Source organism: Leptonychotes weddellii, chromosome 11 (assembly GCF_054177405.1).
Source record: "Leptonychotes weddellii isolate Sample4059 chromosome 11, ASM5417740v2, whole genome shotgun sequence".
NCBI classification, from domain to species: Eukaryota; Metazoa; Chordata; class Mammalia; order Carnivora; family Phocidae; genus Leptonychotes; species Leptonychotes weddellii.
Window position 1 is genome coordinate 65336496 of NC_138379.1, and position 19169 is coordinate 65355664.

Genomic DNA, 19169 nt, shown 5'->3' on the forward strand with positions numbered 1-19169 from the left:
TGCACAGTCACTCAATACTTGGGCTTTCCACCTCCTCTATGGGAGAGACCACCACTTTCCACCTTCTCTGCCAGAGATATTGCCACAGCAGCTGCTGCTGCTAAAAGTCCAATCCCAGTGGGAGAAAGACCACCCTGGTAAGTTTTTCCCTCTCTTTTGCATCCAAATTCTTCTCTATCCCACTCTGATGTTGTAGTGGAATCTTCCCTCAGGCATTCCACAAATTCTCTCTATAACTGCACATTTTGCACTCTCTGGTCTCTTTTTTTCCCTGATGGTGGAGAGTAAGAGTGAGGGCATTTTGCAGACTACTTTTGATCCACAATCCTTACCAGGTCCTATTTCTTTACATTCAGATGCACAGATGGGCCCCTCCCCATCCCTTGGTGTAATGTGCAGAGGCACTCTAGTTGGGTTATATATGTCTAATTACTTCTTTTAAAAAAGAGGCGGAGAGGAAGGACTTGCTCTGTTATGACGTTGATATCATTCCTCTTAAAATATTAACTTTTGGGGGCACCTGGGTGGCTCAGGTGGTTGAACACCCAACTCTTGATTTCAGCTCAGGTTATAATTTCAGGGTCATGAGATCAAGCCCCATGTTGGGGGTCCATGCTCAGTAAGGAGTCTGCTGGTGATTCTTTCCCTCTCCCTCTGGCCCTCCACCTGCCCCCCAACCTCACTCTCCCTCCTCCCCACCCTGCCCACTCTGTCTCTTTATTTATTAAAATAAATAAATCTTGGGATGCCTAGGTGGTGCAGTCAGTTGAGCATCTGGCTCTTGGCTTTGACTTCTGCAAAATAACAAACTGTTAAAATACTAAAACAGGGGCACCTGGGTGGCTCAGTTGGCTAAGCGACTGCCTTCAGTTCAGGTCATGATTCTGGAGTCCCAGCATTGAGTCCCGCATCGGGCCCCCTGCTCGGCGAGGAGTCTGTTTCTCCCTCTGACCCTCCCCCCTCTCATGCTCTCTCTCTCTATCTCTATCTCATTCTCTCTCTCAAATAAATAAAATCTTTAAAAAAAAATAAAAAATAAAATACTAAAACATCTTAAATATTTAAGTTATAATACTATATATGGCAAGGACATTTGTAGCAAGAATGTTCACACTACTCTTTCTACTCTAAGGTAGGACTCTTCAAATGCTATTTTTTGTTCATATTTCACTTAAAACTAGGTGATAATTTATTATAGTTTTCAAAGACAGCCCTCTGGGGACTTTACAATATTGTATAGGATATGGCATGACTGCTTAGTACATGAAGTGACTGGCAGGTGCAGCACCATTGATTACTTTTTCCCTTAATATCAAAGACTAGATGTAGTCAGCTGTTCTAGCTGCTTCTGCTAGAGGATATTTTGCTTTACTCACTAGTACTCTCCTTTTGTCCTTGAATGAGAGTGTTAATTATGCTGTATCTGGTTGGAATTGTTAAAGGTATCTTTCATGTTTTCTTTCTTAATTTTTTTAAGACTTTATTTATAATGTTCTCTTACTACATATATTCTAAATTGCAATCAGAGTAAAATAGTTATGACCGCCTAAATATAGACCCATGCTATCCTGCCCCGGACTATGCTTAGGCCTTGGAATCACCAATAGTAATTCTTTTCAACATCTTGAACTTCAACATTCAGCTCATAATTCTTCCATAAAGCTTTTCCTGATCTCTTAGAGAGAGAGAGAGAGGGAGAGAGAGTGCACGAGAGCATGGGCGGTGGGGAGGGGCACAAGCAGAGGGAGAAAGAGAAGCAGACTCCCTGCTGAACAGGGAGACTGACACAGGGCTTGATCCTAGGACCCTGAGATCATGACCTGAGCTGAAGGCAGATGAATAACTGAGCCACCCAGATTCCTCAGTACCTTTCATGTTTTAAGCATGTGTTAAAGACAGAAGTTTCTTTCTTTCTTTCTTTCTTTCTTTCTTTTATTTTATTTTATTATTTTTTTATTTTTTTTTTGTAGGCTTCACACCCAGCATGGAGCCCAATGCAGGGATTGAACTCATGACCCTGAGATCAAGACCTGAGCTGAGATCAAGAGTCAGATGCTTAACTGACTGAGACCCTAGGCACCCCAAAGACAGAAGTTTCTTAACTACACATTTTTCTTGCAAATTCCTAGACAATACGATAGCAGAGGTTGAAAGTAAAGGGTAGAGATCTACTAAACAAATCCCATTTAGCTTTAGTGTTACTGTTGAAACCAATAGTTCATTTATAGGTAAACTCCAGGACAATTATTAAATAGCATGGGATACTGAGACAACAGGCATTAGTTGGAACTAGCCTTGAATATTTGGGATGTAGGGTTGCCCAAAATATAAGCATCCATATTCCTCAAAAATTTCCAGAGACTATAAAGAATGCATTAAAAAATCCACAAGTAAAATTTATTTAGATAACTATAATTTAGATAAACTATAATCTGTTCTTGCTTACTCAATATGGATGGTCACTGTAAAACAATTTTATGGGTATTAATTAGATATTGTCTTTGTGGTGGTTTTAAAATATATCCACAAATTATTTGTTACTCCTCTTTTTAAAAGGTAGAACCTAGTTCTGCACTTGAGTCCAGGCTGTACTTAATAACTAAATTCTAAAAAAGAAAATGTAGCAGAAGAAATGGTGTGTGACTTTTGAGACTTGGTTGTAAATGGCACCATGGCTTCTTTATCTCTCTTGGATCATTCATTCTGAAAGAAGCTGCTTGCAAAGTGTACAGACAATTTTATTTGTCAAACTTGAGTGTCTGAGCAGGAACTGCAACCTCCTGCCAATAGTCAAGTGAGTAAACCCAGTTGGAAGTAGATCTTTCCACCCCAGTCAAGCCTTCAGATGACTACAGCTCTTATAAAAGACTGAGTCAAACCATGCAGCTAAGCTACTCCCTAATTCCTGAACAATAAATGTTTATTTTTTTAAAGCCATTATATTTTAAGGTAACTTATTTCATAGCAATAAATAAATCCTTGAGTCTTTATCTCAGAAGAACACAAAAACTGGTAGGAACAATCAGATACAAACATAAATGACAAAAATATAAGACAAAATATAAAAAGGCCACAACTTTAGAGGTAAAGAAATGCATTCTCAGTGGAAGATCAGGAAAAGCTTTATGGAAGAATTATGAGCTGAGTGTTGAAGTTCAAGATGTTGAAAAGAATTACTATTGGTGATTCCAAGGCCTGAGCATAGTCCAGGGCAAGATAGCATGGGTTTATATTTAGGCAATCATAACTATTTTACTTTGATTGCAATTAAATATATGTAGTGAGAGAACATTATTGACATACATAGGTTGGTGTCAGCTTTTACAGAGCTTTAACTGTAAAGACATTTGAATATTATTTAATATTAATTTTATGTATATAAAATAATAATTATAAAGAAATTTATAAAAATGGATTCTTAATAAACTTCTCTGATTCCAGACCTTAAATTTCTAAGTTTTTCCCTGATACACCTTCATCAGATTAGCACCATTTAACAGGCTGTGGCTGCATTAGTGGTTATTAATCTCCTGGGGTTCCCTTAGATGTGAATTTAAACCTTAGTCTATCTAAATAGCATGTATTAAAAGTCACACTTCACAGAAAAGAATCATCATTACTTGGCTGCTAATTATAAATATAAATTCAGACATCTAAGAGAAAAAAAATGTCCAAATGCAAAGAGAGCACACATGACCAGGGATGGCAACAAATAGAAAATAAACATTTACAGAAAAATGTACCAGATATTGTACCAGACAGTGTACTGGTACTAAGAGATACAAATGATTTTTCAACATTCTTGGGAATAAGGAATATAATAAAAATGAAAATATATAGTATTCTGAAGATTATGGGCATTAAGAATAATCAATTATAACCTAAATAAAAGCAAGAACAAAGATTTCTTTGAGGAGGTCTTTATAAGATTATGGGTAGACCTGTCGATAGCTATTTTTCCTCTTGATGATATTGCTTTATGGGAGAATAATACATTGAGACCTGATATTTACACCTAGTAAATCACCATATATTTCATCCATATTATAGGTGTTACTGAATTTTGATCAGCTATTTGAAATCTATAATTAGAAGAAAATTTACCCATTTTTACAGAGTAAGTTGTTTCTACGTTCTAGCTTAATTTTTTACTGTCTCTGAAATATTTTTGTAGGCAGTTGTATTAAATTAAATTAATTAATTAAATTAAATTATGTTGGGCAGAAATATTCTGGGATAAAGTTGAAGAAACAAGACTAATTTCCGTCCCTTCAACTTGTATGTAAAAATTATAGTCTAGAAAAAAAAAAAGCAAATGGTAGGATGAAATGGTTTCTGGATTAGGATGAAGTAGTTTTTGACATCTCAGTATTCCTGCTTAGTGAAATAAGCCAATCAGAGAAAGACATGTGTCATATGATCTCCTGATATGAGGAATTCTTAATCTCAGGAAACAAACTGAGGGTTGCTAGAGTGGTGGGGGGTGGGAGGGATGGGGTGGCTGGATGATAGACATTGGAGAGGGTATGTGGTATGGTGAGCGCTGTGAATTGTGCAAGACTGTTGAATCACAGATCTGTACCTCTGAAGCAAATAATACATTATAAGTTAAAAAAAAAAAAAAGAAGAAGAAGATAGCAGGAGGGCAAGAATGAAGGGAGGAAAATTGGAGGGGGAGACGAACCATGAGAGACTATGGACTCTGAAAAACAAACTGAGAGTTCTAGAGGGGAGGAGGATGGGAGGAAGGGTTAGCCTGGTGATGGGTATTAAAGAGCGCATGTTCTGTGTGGAGCACTGGGTGTTATATGCAAACAATGGATCATGGAACACTACATCAAAAACTAATGATGTAATGTATGGTGATTAACATAACATAATAAAAAAATAAATAAATAAATCAAAAAATATTCCTGCTCAGAACTATTGGAAAACCATGATTTAAAAAAAAAAAATCATGTAATGTCATCTCTCAATTGTCTTTTCTTTGACTGCCTCACTGTTTTTATTTTATTGACACTTGTGAGTAAGCCAAGGATATTTGTTACAAATTCCACTCATTGGTATTTTTACAAATACCAAGCAGTCACGATGAGACCCACCCCTCCTCCAGAGACATGGATGAAAAGCAAACTTTTTGCATAGACTTCAGATCATCCTTGTTGAGTTCAACAGGGTTCTTACAAGGCTATTTTAAAATCAATGTAATTGAAAAGCATCAAGGTCTCTGTTTTGTGTTTGAATGACTTTGATAGAAGCCAATCTTTGTATAATAGTAAAACATTTTTTAGATAAAAGGAAAGTTGTAAGGTGATTTCTTTTTTTAAGATGAAAAAAAAGTTATTCAGAACAGTTTAAACTTCAAGAACAATACACTCTTTTCAAAATGCCAATCTCTAAGCAAGCAATAAATCCAAAAACCAGTCTTTGAGTAATTTTCAATGCTTCTCCTAAATGCAAACAATGGGGAATCACGGTGAAGAAGCCATTTAGGCAAGTTGAATGCCATATCTCAGTGTTCTGGTATTAGTCACCCTCCCCACAGATAAATCTCCAGACTTTAGCATTGAGAATGTTAAAAAAAAAAAAAATGCAGTTGTGTAGATGCACTTGTTTTTCAGTTATCATAAAAACATGCTTCTTAACATCACCTTAATATCTGTAGCTCCCTGATAGGTTAAAGAAAACAGAATTAGTTTATCCATATTGAACCTGATTGAGGAAAAAAAAGTGGGGTAAGAATTTAGTTACTAGTACCTTACTAGTAAGTACTCGAAGCCTGAGCCTGTGGAGAATGTCTAGCCATTGCCTGGACAGTCTTTTTATTAAAGGTCATTCATTGTTAGCACTTGGGTGTACTGGAGCCTACTTAAAAAATAAAATACTTTTAAAATTTTATATTCCAGGGATTATCCATATCTAATCCAAGCATTTTTTTACCACATGTCAGGAGTATCACTATAATCACTTAATTCAACTCCCAGTCTCTGGATTCTCCCTATAGGGGCCAAGACCATTATTGTTGGTGACTTTGCAATATTATTTTAAATAAAAGTTTCTTAAGTAACAGCCAGTGCAAGGACACCCAGACCCTCCTCTGTCCCCTTGAAATCAGGAAACAGATCTCCCATATAAAAAATATGTAGCCCGTATGAAGTAAAAAGACATCCTTATCACCAGAATAGGAACTTCAAAGCCAAGAAAGCTATAGAAACAAACCTTGTTACTTTTTTGTAATCTACTACCTCAGCCTAAATTCTGCTTAGAATTCCTTACTAATTAAAGCTCCCAATCACCTGTTTTCTTTATCCTGTCAATTTCTTACAAATTTATTATCTGTCTAAAATGTCTCATAGAAACTACCTGCCTTAGTCATTTTGGGAGTTCTTAATTTCACTATTGGGCCTCCATAGGCCCTTATTTTCCACCTGTTAATCTGCTTTATGTAAATTTAATTCTTAGTCCATCTGGAAAACCTTGAAGGGTGGAAGAACTTTTCTTCTCTACATCCTTATATGTATTTCTTCCTTTCTAATTTAATTTTCAAATTGACCCTATTGCTTCATGCTTGAGCCTCAATAGTTAATTCAAATTTATGTCTCTTCATTTCATCTCTTACATATGATTGAAAAAATAAACCTTACCACTGCTTTCACCAAGTGTAATATGAAATAACAATGAGATAAATAAATGTTCAATATATACATGATTTTAAAAAATCATGATTAGCGCATTCTTGGGGAACTGGGCTTTGAGAAAGAGGTATACTCAATATGTTGGATTACACTACTTGTTAACATGTTAATCCTTTCCGCTGCAAAAAGATTCATTCTCCTCCTCTTGCTTTATTTTTTATTCCTTTACCAAAAACAGGCAACTAGCTGTTTCCAAATGCCTTTGCAGAATGTGGAGTTTTGTGATTTCAACTCTTTTGGCTTATATTTTGGTTCATATATTCTTGGTATTTCTGTTTTCATGATTTTCAGCTTTTCTAAGGCTTCTGCCTTATTTTATATCTCATATAAGCTATTGGCCATCTAACTACTCAGAATGAGAGTATCTTTTAGTTAGAAAATTTATTTTCTGATGTATAGTTACTGCTATAATAGGATTATTTTGCCATTTTTATTTCATATTGTCCACTTATTGTACTTGGTTATTGATTTTTTTTCTTACTCTCCAGGCATTCACAATTTAATGACAGTTAAATAACTAAAAAGAGCCAACCTCCAAAAATGCATGGAAGTCAAAAACAGTAAGGTCCCACTTTGGGCCCAGTATCTGCAGGTTACACATTCAAATAAATAGCAGTGTAATTCCAGAGAACTTGAAAAATAAGGTGGTTCTTTGCAGCTGGTTTCTTTAAAGGGGCATTACTGTGGCTTCACAACCAATCCCCTGGACAGCTTCATAAATTCCCCCTTTGGACATCTCTCACAAGTATGCCTATACATAGAAACTGCTAAAAATTCTCTTATTCTTTCTTTTTGCCTCCCCAGGCTTCACCATACTCCCCATGCACAAATACATCGGTATCACACGGCAAGGACCTTTGCATCACGCTCTTCTGCCCACTTTTTTCTTTTTCTGTCAGGCTATCCAAACACACTGTATTTCTCACACGTCCTCACAGACACATTTTAGGCAGCCTTCCAGGGAAACTAGTGCATTGTGAAAGACTGAGTCAATGTTTTTAAATATTTGCTGCCTTATCTGAATGGAAGGCTATATTTCCTTAACCCTATTGCTAACAGGCTTGGTAATGTGACTTTCTTTAGCTAATGAAATATTTACAAATGTGGTGTGTCATCTTAGGGCAGTGGATTTAAGAACCATCATGAGGAGTGGTTTGCCAGGGCTCACTATTCCCTCTTTCACAACTACGGGTAATGTTTCCATGAGGGAAATTTACCATGAGTGAGAAATAAACCTTGTCATTTGTAAGATACCAAGATTTGGGGGTAACCAAGCACCTGTTGCTCAATACATTTAAGTATCTTTTTCTCTGTCTGCATAGTGGTGTTGCATGCATTAGTATCTCTGAGATATTTGGAAAGTAAATTGCTCTACAAAGTAGATGACTGATTGTGGAAGGTACTATATTAGAAATACCAATGAATTAATTAGTAAGAGTAGGTAATTCTGATGGAGAAAAACAGGAAACTTTCATAGAGATAAGAGTTTTAATCAATTAAGTAAGCTAGTTTATTAGAGGATTTTGAGGAGTACCTTATACAGGGTAAGCTAGGAAGAACTATCTGGATTTTGGCAAAGATGCCAATCAGCTACTACTAATAATAAAGTTTTAATTCTGGCACACACCAAAGAAAAAAATAAGCAAATATTAGCCTGATACCACACCACTGATTATGCTTATTAGAAGTTTTTGACTGAGAGGCGCCTGGGTGGCTCAGTCGTTAAGCATCTGCCTTCAGATCAGGTCGTGACCCCAGGGTCCTGGAATCGAGCCTGGCATCAGGCTCCCTGCTCGGCAGGAAGCCTGCTTCTCCCTCTCCCACTCCCCCTGTTTGTGTTCCCTCTCTCGCTGTGTCTCTGTCCGTTAAATAAATAAATAAAATCTTAAAAAAAATTTTTTTGATTGATTAGGTTTTAAAGAAAAGAACAAAATTTCCAAAAGGACCCTCCAGCCAAACCATAAATGAATGATTCCCATAATAAGTGGATTCATGTCAAATTTCAGTTTAAATGAGTGATTAAAACAAAGAGATGAAGTTGGGGGCGGTATATTAGTTTTCTATCACTGCTGTAACAATTTGTCACAAAATGAGTACCTTAAAACAATACAAATTTACCATCTTACAGTTTTGTAGATCAGTCATCCAACATGGTTCTTAACGGGCTAACCTCAACATATCAGCAGGGCTACATTCCTTCTGGGGCTCTAGAGGAAAATTCATTTTCTTACCTCTTCCACTTCTGGAGTGCCCCTGTTTTCTCTGACTTTATGGCCCTTTCCTTGGTCAGCTAAGCCAACAACATCAGACTGAACCCTCATTCTACCTTCCTACTGACTCTCCCTTTCAAATCCCTCTTTGACTTTTAAGGATGCTTATGATTACTTAAGACCCACTTGCAAAATCCAGGACACTTGCCATTTTAAGATTAGCTGATTGGCGTCTATACTTCCATCTGCAGCCTTAATTTCTCTTTGCTACCTCACATTTTCACAGGTTCTGAGGACTGAGATGTAGCCATCTTTGGGGGTCACAATTCTGCCTGCTGCAGGAGGTAGTTCTGTTTTCCAGGCAATATTGAGATTGAAGTATAATCATCTTCCAGGTAATGTGAGTATGCTCAGATGTTAAAAGGAATTGCCGCGATGCCCTCTCCCTTGTTTTTCAAGGTGGACCCTTTAATCCCAGCTGAAGCCCATCAGAGAACTACACTGTATTGCCCTACAGTTATTATGAGTAAAGTGTTTTTCTATCAAGAGCTTTAACACAAACTTTGCCTGTGTCATCCTGATTGACTCTGAAAGTTTTGTTATTTATGGAACCTTGCTCCTGAAAGCATCTCCATGACTAAGTGATTTCCCTCCACAGGGCCAAGAACTACATGAAGAAAGATTAGCCATGGTCACTGCCACCCTCAAACTGCTGTAGCCAATTTGTTATAAAAAATTACAGCCTCGGGGTGCCTAGGTGGCTCAAGTGGTTAAGCGCTGCCTTCAGCTCAGGTCGTGATCCCAGGGTCCTAGGATCAAGCCCCAAATCCAGCTCTCTGCTCGGCAGGGAGCCTGCTTCTCCCTCTCCCTCTGCCTGCCACTCGGACTACTTGTGCTCTCTCTCTGTCTCTCTGTCAAATAAATAAATAAAATCTTAAAAAAAAAAAATGTCAGCCTCTAGCTCAGCTTTGGAAGAGAACTGTAGGTCTACAAAAGGAAGTGTAACTAACATCAGAGGAGGAAGGGAACAGGAAAAGTCCCCCAAACTTTCAAATGATATTAAAGTCTTACCATTTTTGAAAATATTTGCAACACCAAAATATTATTGACCAGAGTTAATTGCAGTTATCACAAAGAATCCAGGAACAGGGAAGGAAATTGACATGTAAATTACTTTGTTGCATTTGCATCAGGTCAAGTGTTTAACAAATTAAGACAAATGACTGTGCCTTAACTCTATCCCAGATTTACTGCAATGTGTTCTGTTTCATTATCAACTTATTACTGACTAAAATTGTTCAGTATTAACATCCTCGCAACATACCCCAAACAGTTTCTTATGCTCATGAGGCCTTTTTGGATTAGGTTTTCATTAAAGTGGGCATATTACAGAAGGATGCAAAATAATAAGATGATTCATAGAGTAGAAGGTACACACAACAAAAATCATAGGAAAAGACTGAAAGGAGTGATGCAATCAAAGATGGACTCTCTAAAAAGTCTTGGTGGAAGGTTCCAAACCAATTTTTTTTGTCATTAACATAAAAAAAATCAACTCTTATCTAGCTTTCTTATCAAGATCAATGAAACATAGCTAGTTAGACTCAATTCAATTAATTGCTGACTAAAATTGAAATATGTCCTGTGTATCAGCACAAAATCCTCCCTTGATTATTCTAAAAACTCCCATGTTCCTCACACAAGACCCAACTTAGTGTTACACCTTTATAGATAATTACATCTTTCTTCAAGTATCATGTGCACTATATTTTATGGTACTCCAGTTGAAGTCTAATACTTTAGATACAATAAGAACATCTCTTTGATTTATACTGTATTTCTCTAGAATTCTGCTTGCCTTTTTCAATATAGAATTATAGTGAATTTCAAGCATGGGGAATAGTTTTGTAATAACTCCCAAATTTATTTGCAACTGATTGTTTGCTGCAGAATTTTACATTTTTTAAGAGCTTCTCAGAATTTGTTACTCTGTTTTGTCTGAACTAAATTTTAGTTGCATCGTAGCAAGTGCATTGCCAAAAGTTTCTTTTTCTCAATCTTTTCTTCCTTTTTTACACATTAACATCTACTTACAATCATTTTCAAACCAAAGTATACTGGTTTTCACACAGTTGCACATATTAAGCAGAAATTGGTGAAAGGATCTAGGTATATTTCACTCCATGATAAAATAAAAATGCTGGGAAAGTAACTGAAAAAAAAGACCTTTTGATTTAAAAAAAAAAGGCAAATAGATGAACGACACCTGAAAGGACAACAGAACAAAATGCATTTTTCCCTTCCTTTATCCCTTTCCTTACCATCCTGAGCATGTGAAAGAGGACCTCAGCTGTCTCCATTTTGATCTCAAACTTTCTAGTTGGGTTTTTCTTTCTAGCTTGTCTCCTGGCTCAGGTGGAAGACCCTGAAGACACTGCATCCCCTGATGGGACCAGAAACTACTGCCTCAAGCATAAGGACTGCCCACAGCCAGCAAGACTCTGCCCATCACTGACTCCAAGACAGTGATCGATTTGACCTTCACTGACCCCCTACCTGTAACCACCCACTTTGTCCCACATTTTCTTTATATAAACCTGGAAGCATTTTTGGCACTGTGGAGACAGTCTTTGAGACCTCATTCTGCTGTCTTCCCAGTGCTGGCCCCACTGAAATAAATTCCTTTCTTGTTCCACCACCACTCATTTCTCTGTCTTTGGATTTTGTCAGTGGTGAGTGGCTAAACCCGGTCTTCTTGGGATCCCTGGAGCCAAGCGCTCTTGTACCCCTGAGCCTGAGCTACACTTGCAGAAGATATTGTTCTAACACTTTTCTTTGATCAATATTAATTTCTCTCACATTCCTCACCTTTAGTTGGCCTCATCGTTCTTCTAGGCTGGAAAGGAGAAAACCAATATGTTTGAATAACATACAGAAAAAATAAATCTTCACTATGTCTGTATTTATATGGATAATAAAAGTCAAGAGAGCTATTTTATAGTTTGAAGATGACAAAAACAATCAGAAGGAAGACAATTATAGATTGTACATCTTGTATTTTAAAAAAAAGTAATAAGCTACAATTCCCTCCTTTACCTTACATCAATAGTACTATGTTGGATAGGTTAATAAAATTGCTGTTTTTGATTTTGGAGTTTGGGAAAGGAAGGCAAAAAGAGGCCTTATAAAGAGGTCAGTGGAATCCAAACTTAAAACTCCACATAAACAGAAATGGAAGTAGCTTTGCTGGACCTCCCAAATCCCATGTTAGTAAACACTGTGTGCCTCAATGACCAAAGAGCTGCAAAGAGCCACATGGTACCTAGAAACCTTTCAGGGACTTGAGTGAGGACTGCACATCACCTGAAAAGAGTTCGTTTATTAACTGTCTTTCTTGGTTTGGTGCTGTAAATACCTCCCCATGGAAAGCAATCAATACATCACAGTTTCATTTGTCCAGGGAGACCAAAGTCATTTACTGACCTAAAACTTTGCTTGGACCCAACCAAATTGTCCCATTATAAACAACTTCTTCCTTTATCAATGGCTAAGTTTTCTCCCACAAAGATTATTAGATCAATATTCATCTAACCTTCTACTCAAGCAGGACTGAACTGAATCAGTTTGAGATATCACCTCGAATTTGCAGAGTTGTGAAAATACAACCTGAAACATGAATTAATACCTCTGAGCTTTAAATGAAATATTAAAGGTATTATATGGAAAGTATCATACTTTAAATATGAATCAATTATTAACATAGATTACAAACAGGAAATTATTCTTTCTAACAGAAGGGATTGAAACGTCCTTTCTATCGCTCATGACACCACATTGCCAAATGAGAAAACAAGGAAGACTTGCTCACATCAGGGAAATATCCTTATTTTTTATAGTATCCTCAAATTAGTGTATCAATCATAGTAGCAATTATTCTCAAAAAATCTTTATCATTTTAATGACCTAACCTTTTTTTAAACATTGCTATTCAGAGATACCAGGGCTAGTTTCAGCTAGGATATTGACAAAAACATCAAGATTTCAGTAGCAAGGATGTTAATACAATTATGTATTAACATATCAGGATGAGGAGGTAATACAGCATGATGGCTAAAACCATGGGATCTGAAATTATAGTACAGCCTGAACTCACACTCTGAGTTAGAATCCCAGCTCTGTTATATGAACTGCTAGTATATTGATGGAAATAATTATATTAATAAAATTACCAGTATATTATGTGCCAGGCATTGCACTGACTATTTTATAATTATCTATAATCTATAAATAAGCTTTGCTCAGGTTGTTTTCTTTGTCTGCTATGCCTTCCCACTCTCACTCTTTTTTTTTTTTTTAAGATTTTATTTACTTATTTGAGAGAGAGACTGCACGTGCATGAGCAGGGGCAGAGGGAGAAGCAGACTCCCCACTGAGCAGGGAGCCCCATGCGGGACTCGATCCCAGGACTCTGAGATCATGACCTGAGCCATAGGCTTAACCAACTGAGCCACCCAGGTGCCCCTCCACTCTCACTCTTTCATATGCATATGCCGCTATCTAAATTTGAAGGGCAAATCAAATGTCATCACCTCTAGAATTTTATAAATCTGCATCCTATAATACCTTCTTTCACCCCCGTTATACCCAGGTGTATAATTGATTAATCTCGCCTTCTAATGTGTTCCCAGCAAACACTTTATGTAATTCTATTGTTTCAGTTTTTCATGAGTTTGCATGCCAAAATGGAATATGAACTTCTTAATATACTTTATGTAAGTTTCTGTCCTATTGTTCCTATAGAGTATACACTGAAAAATAGTGGCTTATTGAAGATGGGAGTATGTGACTGTGAACTCCAAGTAGTAAACACATGAGAAAAACTGATTCTGGAACTGTGTAACATGGGTCATGATAGTTCAAAGTTACAAAAGAAGAAAGAAAACTCATCGTTCAGCAACTACACTGAAGAGAACAATACTGACAAGAGAAGCATTGGCAGCAGGAAGGATCCGGCAGTGTTCTTCAGATAAGGCAGAGATAATTTTTCATTAAAATAATTATTTAGGAAATGGATATATGCAAATTTTCTGTGAGTGAAATATGAAACTAGGAGAACTAAGAAGAAAAATAAAAGACTCACCCAATGAATTGGAAACAGAAGGAGACTGGCAAGTTTCTACATCAAAAGGATCAGAGATTAAAATCAGAATGGCATCTCTTTGTGTAATGGCAGTTGATCTGAATGCTTGGGAAAATAACCTTTTGATTTTATACAAAGTGTTTTTATTCTTACTAAATCATGTATGCCTGTAGCTCTAAATTGAAACCACACTGTAAGTACTTATCATAATAGAATAATAGAAAAAGACAATAAAATTTTTTTAGTGCTAGAGAAAATTTATTTATTCATTTATTTTTTTCGACAACTTTTTGTGTGTGTATAAGCAAGGCATAATTTTAGCTACGAAAGATGGAATTATAAAAAAAAAGTCATTGACCTTGTGGAATTTATAATCTACTAAAAGGAGACAGAGAATGGTCAAACACATAAAAATGAAATATATTAAATGACAACAAAGGCTCTGGATAAAAAGAGGTGAGGGGAGAAGGTACTGGGGTGTGATTTGTATAGGACAATCAGGGAAGGCCATACCGATAGAGTGAGGTTTGAGTGGAAATCTCAGGATGGGACACAGGAAGCCATGTGGAATCTTCGGGAAGAAAAATCAGTAAAAGAGAATAGCAAATGCAAAGAGAGCCACCAAAATTCAAGCCAAACATTTTGACTCCAGAGACTGTGCTCCTAATTAGTACTCTACACTCCTTGCAGAGCTGGTGGGAGGATTATGTGAGTTACTATATAAAGACGTTTATCATGGTGCTTTTAAAAAATCTGTTATTAGAAAACTGTAAATGCTTACATAGACTAAAGCAGATTGTAGTTACACAGACCTTTTACTCTTCAGATATAATAGTGACATCCTTTATCATCTTTAAAAATTTGGCAGAATTGCAGAACTGTAACTTACTAATAACAACCCCAAAATAATAGGTTAAAAATCATTACTACTCAGCTGTGAATATGTTGGCACTATAAAAGAATTTTCCTACCAGACTACATGATTTAGGGTTAACAATAAGAGTCAAGGGAAAGAACAAGAACCAAAGGAATTTCCTGAGCAGTCATCGGTGAATATTTTTGTAGGCTTACTGCTAGCAGATTTTATCCAACTGTGTTTTATCATGAAACTTTCAATAAAATGTAAATAAAAACCCTATCCCATAAAATGTTCCCTTATTTGTAGAATCTACCCGTTCTGGAACTGCATATGCCCATCAATGTCTTCAATATATTCCCAGAGCCAAGTGGCAGATGTCCTATGCTGTTGGAGAATGACTTGCCTGCCCGTGTGACTACACATCATGACTGAATTTGCAACACCCCATGAGTTACAAAATGCTCTGTTGGCACAGCCTTTTCTGGCAGTGACCAGATGGTTGCTCCCGAATTCACACTTACAGGAAGGCCGGGCAGCCTCTGTGATGGCATGACTCATAGGTAAACTCAGATGAGCTCAGAGGTACATTATTTTCATGAATATCACAAATTAGCCAATTTTGTTATTACATAGAGGAGGTTAAGAATTGTAATCATCACTAGCTTCCATAAATTGACTGTCTCTGGGTCAACAATTTCATTTAAATGCCCTTCATCCGCTTCTCACCCATCGAATTCCAATAGCACCAATCACTTCAATGCTCCCTCATGATACACATATCGGAGCAATGTCTTCTCTATCTCTAGAGTTATTCCCTTCCTGAGCACCTCAAAGAGGTCCGCAGAGTGAGCAGATCACGCTGACTTGCGCTATCTTGTTTACCATTATGTTCTTTTTAAGAGACATACCAACCCATTTTAATTCTCTAGGTTTTCCTCTCTCTGAGACTTAGAGAAAGTTACAGAGATTTCAAAAATCTTGCCAAGTTATTACAATCTCTATCCCTGCTTGGTAGATAGAGCCTATTTTCCTGAAAGCCCAAGTGCTCACTTTGCCTCTATTACTCCTCAGTGAATTCTGTAGGCAACAATGTAGGTGTAATTTAACATAAATTGTTACATTTAATTATCACATTAAAAAGAAAAAGACTGTACAACAGCTCTTATTATCTCCTTTTGAATATAAAACTAAGGTATAGGGGCGCCTGGGTGGCAGAGTCAGTTAAGCTGCCAACTCTTGGTTTCAGCTCAGGTTGTGATCTCAGGGTCATGAGATTGAGCCCCACATTGGGCTCTGTGTGTTCAGAGAGGAGTCTGCTTAAGATTCGCTATCTCCCTCTGCCTTTGCCCCTCCCCTCTGTGCCTGGGCTCTCTCTCTCTCTCTCTCTCTCTCTAAAATAAATAAATGAATCTTAAAAAAAAAAAAAGGCTGAGGTACAAACATGTTTAAGTGATTGGCCTCAAAACCCTTTTCACTGCACCCACACTTTTTCCTTATATGAAAATAATTATGAATAGAAACATTCAAGAGGTCAGAAGTGAGTCTTGACTATTACTAGGGCTATTCTAGTGCAAGTCAGAGCTGATTCCATTTTTTCCCAAATGGCTCAGGTTTTTGCTTTTCCATAACCTGCTTCAAATCATCTGCCCCTTCCTTTTTCTCTTCTGTTCACAGGCATTTTTGTGATGAGTATAATTACCAAGAATAAAAATGTCCCTCTTTCAGTTATTGTAAATTGCTTATAAAATGCCACATCAACTATTGTTACAATTTGATTTTGAGCATGTTGGTGGGGGGAAGACCTAAACAATCCTGGATCCTTACTTTTGATTATTGGAATTAATTTGTGGTCTGATTGCTCAAAAAGATGGTCAGCAGTGCCACTGTGTATTTAACGCCTCTGACAGTAACAAAATATTATTGCTAGCAATTTTCTGTTTTAATAGTAATAATGTTTATATTTCAGTAAATATCTGAAAATTCCCTAATTGGCATGCTCTACAGATAAAATATACTGAAATAAAAACACAAGCATATAAACTCACATTTATATTTATAACAAAGTGGGTCTCAGAGTATCAGACCTATTGCCTTCTTCTAAGAAAATAAAAATGTTTTGAAAATTTCCCCTTTACTTCTTGAAATGAAGTGTATAGCTAATATAAAATGCAGATATATGTATAAACAAGTATAATGCATTAATGGTAAAATGAGTTAAATAAAAAATTAATGTCTTAGGTCAGGTTCCCTAGAAGCAGAATCTGGCACAGGGACTCAGATACATGTAATTTATTGAGGGAGCACTTGCAGGGAAGTGAGGGAAGCATGATAGGGCAAAAGTAGGAGTTAAATTAAGATATCGTCTCAGCTGGAATCAGGCTTCAGCTCCATACTAAGAGGAGCTTTGGAACTGTGTTATAAGATTCAAGAGCCACTAGATATTTGTGTTGGGTGTACACTTGACTATGGCTGATATGACTGAGGAATTGAATTTTTTTTTATTTTATTTTAATTAAGATAAATTTTAAAATTGTCTCCATTCAATTATTGAAAAACTTTTAAGCATGCTCAGAAAAACTGGAGTATGTCAGTCTACTTTTCAACTGTAAATTTTATGAAATATAAATACAGATCAAGTATTTCTGATGAAGATTTAGCTGTCAAATGAACATATGCTATGTTTAAAATACATACCAGAGTTTTAAGGCTTAGTTTGAAAAGACAATGTGAAATGAATCAACAATAATTTTAATATTGGTAACATATTAAAATGATAATATTTTGGATACATTGGGTAAATAAAAATGCTATTCAAATTAGCTTTACCTGTTTCCTTTTTTTTAACTTTTTTTCATATGGCTACTAGAAAATTTTAACTTTCAGGCATAGCTTGCATTATATTTTTATTGGGCAATAGTGTTCTAGAGGAACACTGAGCAATAGAGCTTTATGTTATGATGGAAATGCCCCATATCTACAGTGTCCTGAACAGTAGCCACTGGCTAAATGTGGCTCTTGAGCCCATAAAGTGTAGTCAGTAAGACCAAGGAGCAGAAATTTTAATTTTAATTAGTTTAAGTGACCACATATGGCTAGTGGCTACCATATTAGACAGGATAGTCAAAGCTTGACACAACAGAACTGGTCATATGTAAAGAAATGAGGCTGGATTTTTTAACTTCAGTGGCAGCCAGTCATTGTCTGAGAACTTTCTCTGGGGATTTGTCTTAGACTGTTCAGGTATCTATAACAAAATACCATTGATTAAGTAGCTTATAAACAGAAATTTATTTCTCACAGTTCTGGAGGCTAGAAGTCTAAGATCAGAGTGCGAGCATGGTCAAATGAGGGATCTCTTCAGGGTTGTAGACTTCTCAACTTCATCCTGACACTGTGGAAAGGAAGTTCTCTGGGATCTCTTTTATTAAGAGACGCTGAGGGCACTCAACCCACTCATGAGGGCTTCACCCTCAGCACAACCCAAAGGGCTCATCTGCTAATACCATCACATGGTGTTGAGATTTAAGCATATGAATTTGAGGGGAACACAAACATTCAGACTATAGCAGGGGTTGAAGGATCTCCATTTCAGCCAAAGGCAATTCTCTAAAGGGGCGTCTTTGAGCTGTTAGCAGCCACCTTTCATAGCAGCAAGAGTATAGGAGTAAACCGGGTAAAGGGAATATTGGAAGGGAAGCAGCCAGCAGAAAGAAATTTATAATAATATGACACCCATTTTAATATATAAATTCTCAGGTACAACTACACTTAAAAGCAAACATTTGAACCTATTCATAGAATTACTATGAATGTGGTAGCAACTGATATAGGCTGATGCAGATGAATTGTGTGGAGGTTCAAACTAATGTATCATTGAACACTACATCAAAAACTAATGATGTATTAGATGTTGGCTAATTGAACTTAATAAAAAAAAGAATAAAGGTAAGTTATAATTTGAAAAAAAAACAAAACAAAACAAATACCACAAACAATGTTGCTTTCAGAAACACAATTTTCTAAAATGTAGTTAAAACTTGGGAAAACTCTGAAAAAAAAAAAGCAATCTTTCTTCAAATGATGCAGTAGTTACTTTTTTAAAAAAATCAGTGTATATTAAAACTGCGCAATAAATGCTCTGGATGAATAAAACAGGGTTAGGTTGCAGGATTAGTAATGATAAATAATTTCACTTTCAAAATTTCCAGAGAGACATTTAAAAGTTGTGAAGAACATTGGCATATTGTACATTTTGGGATTGTCTA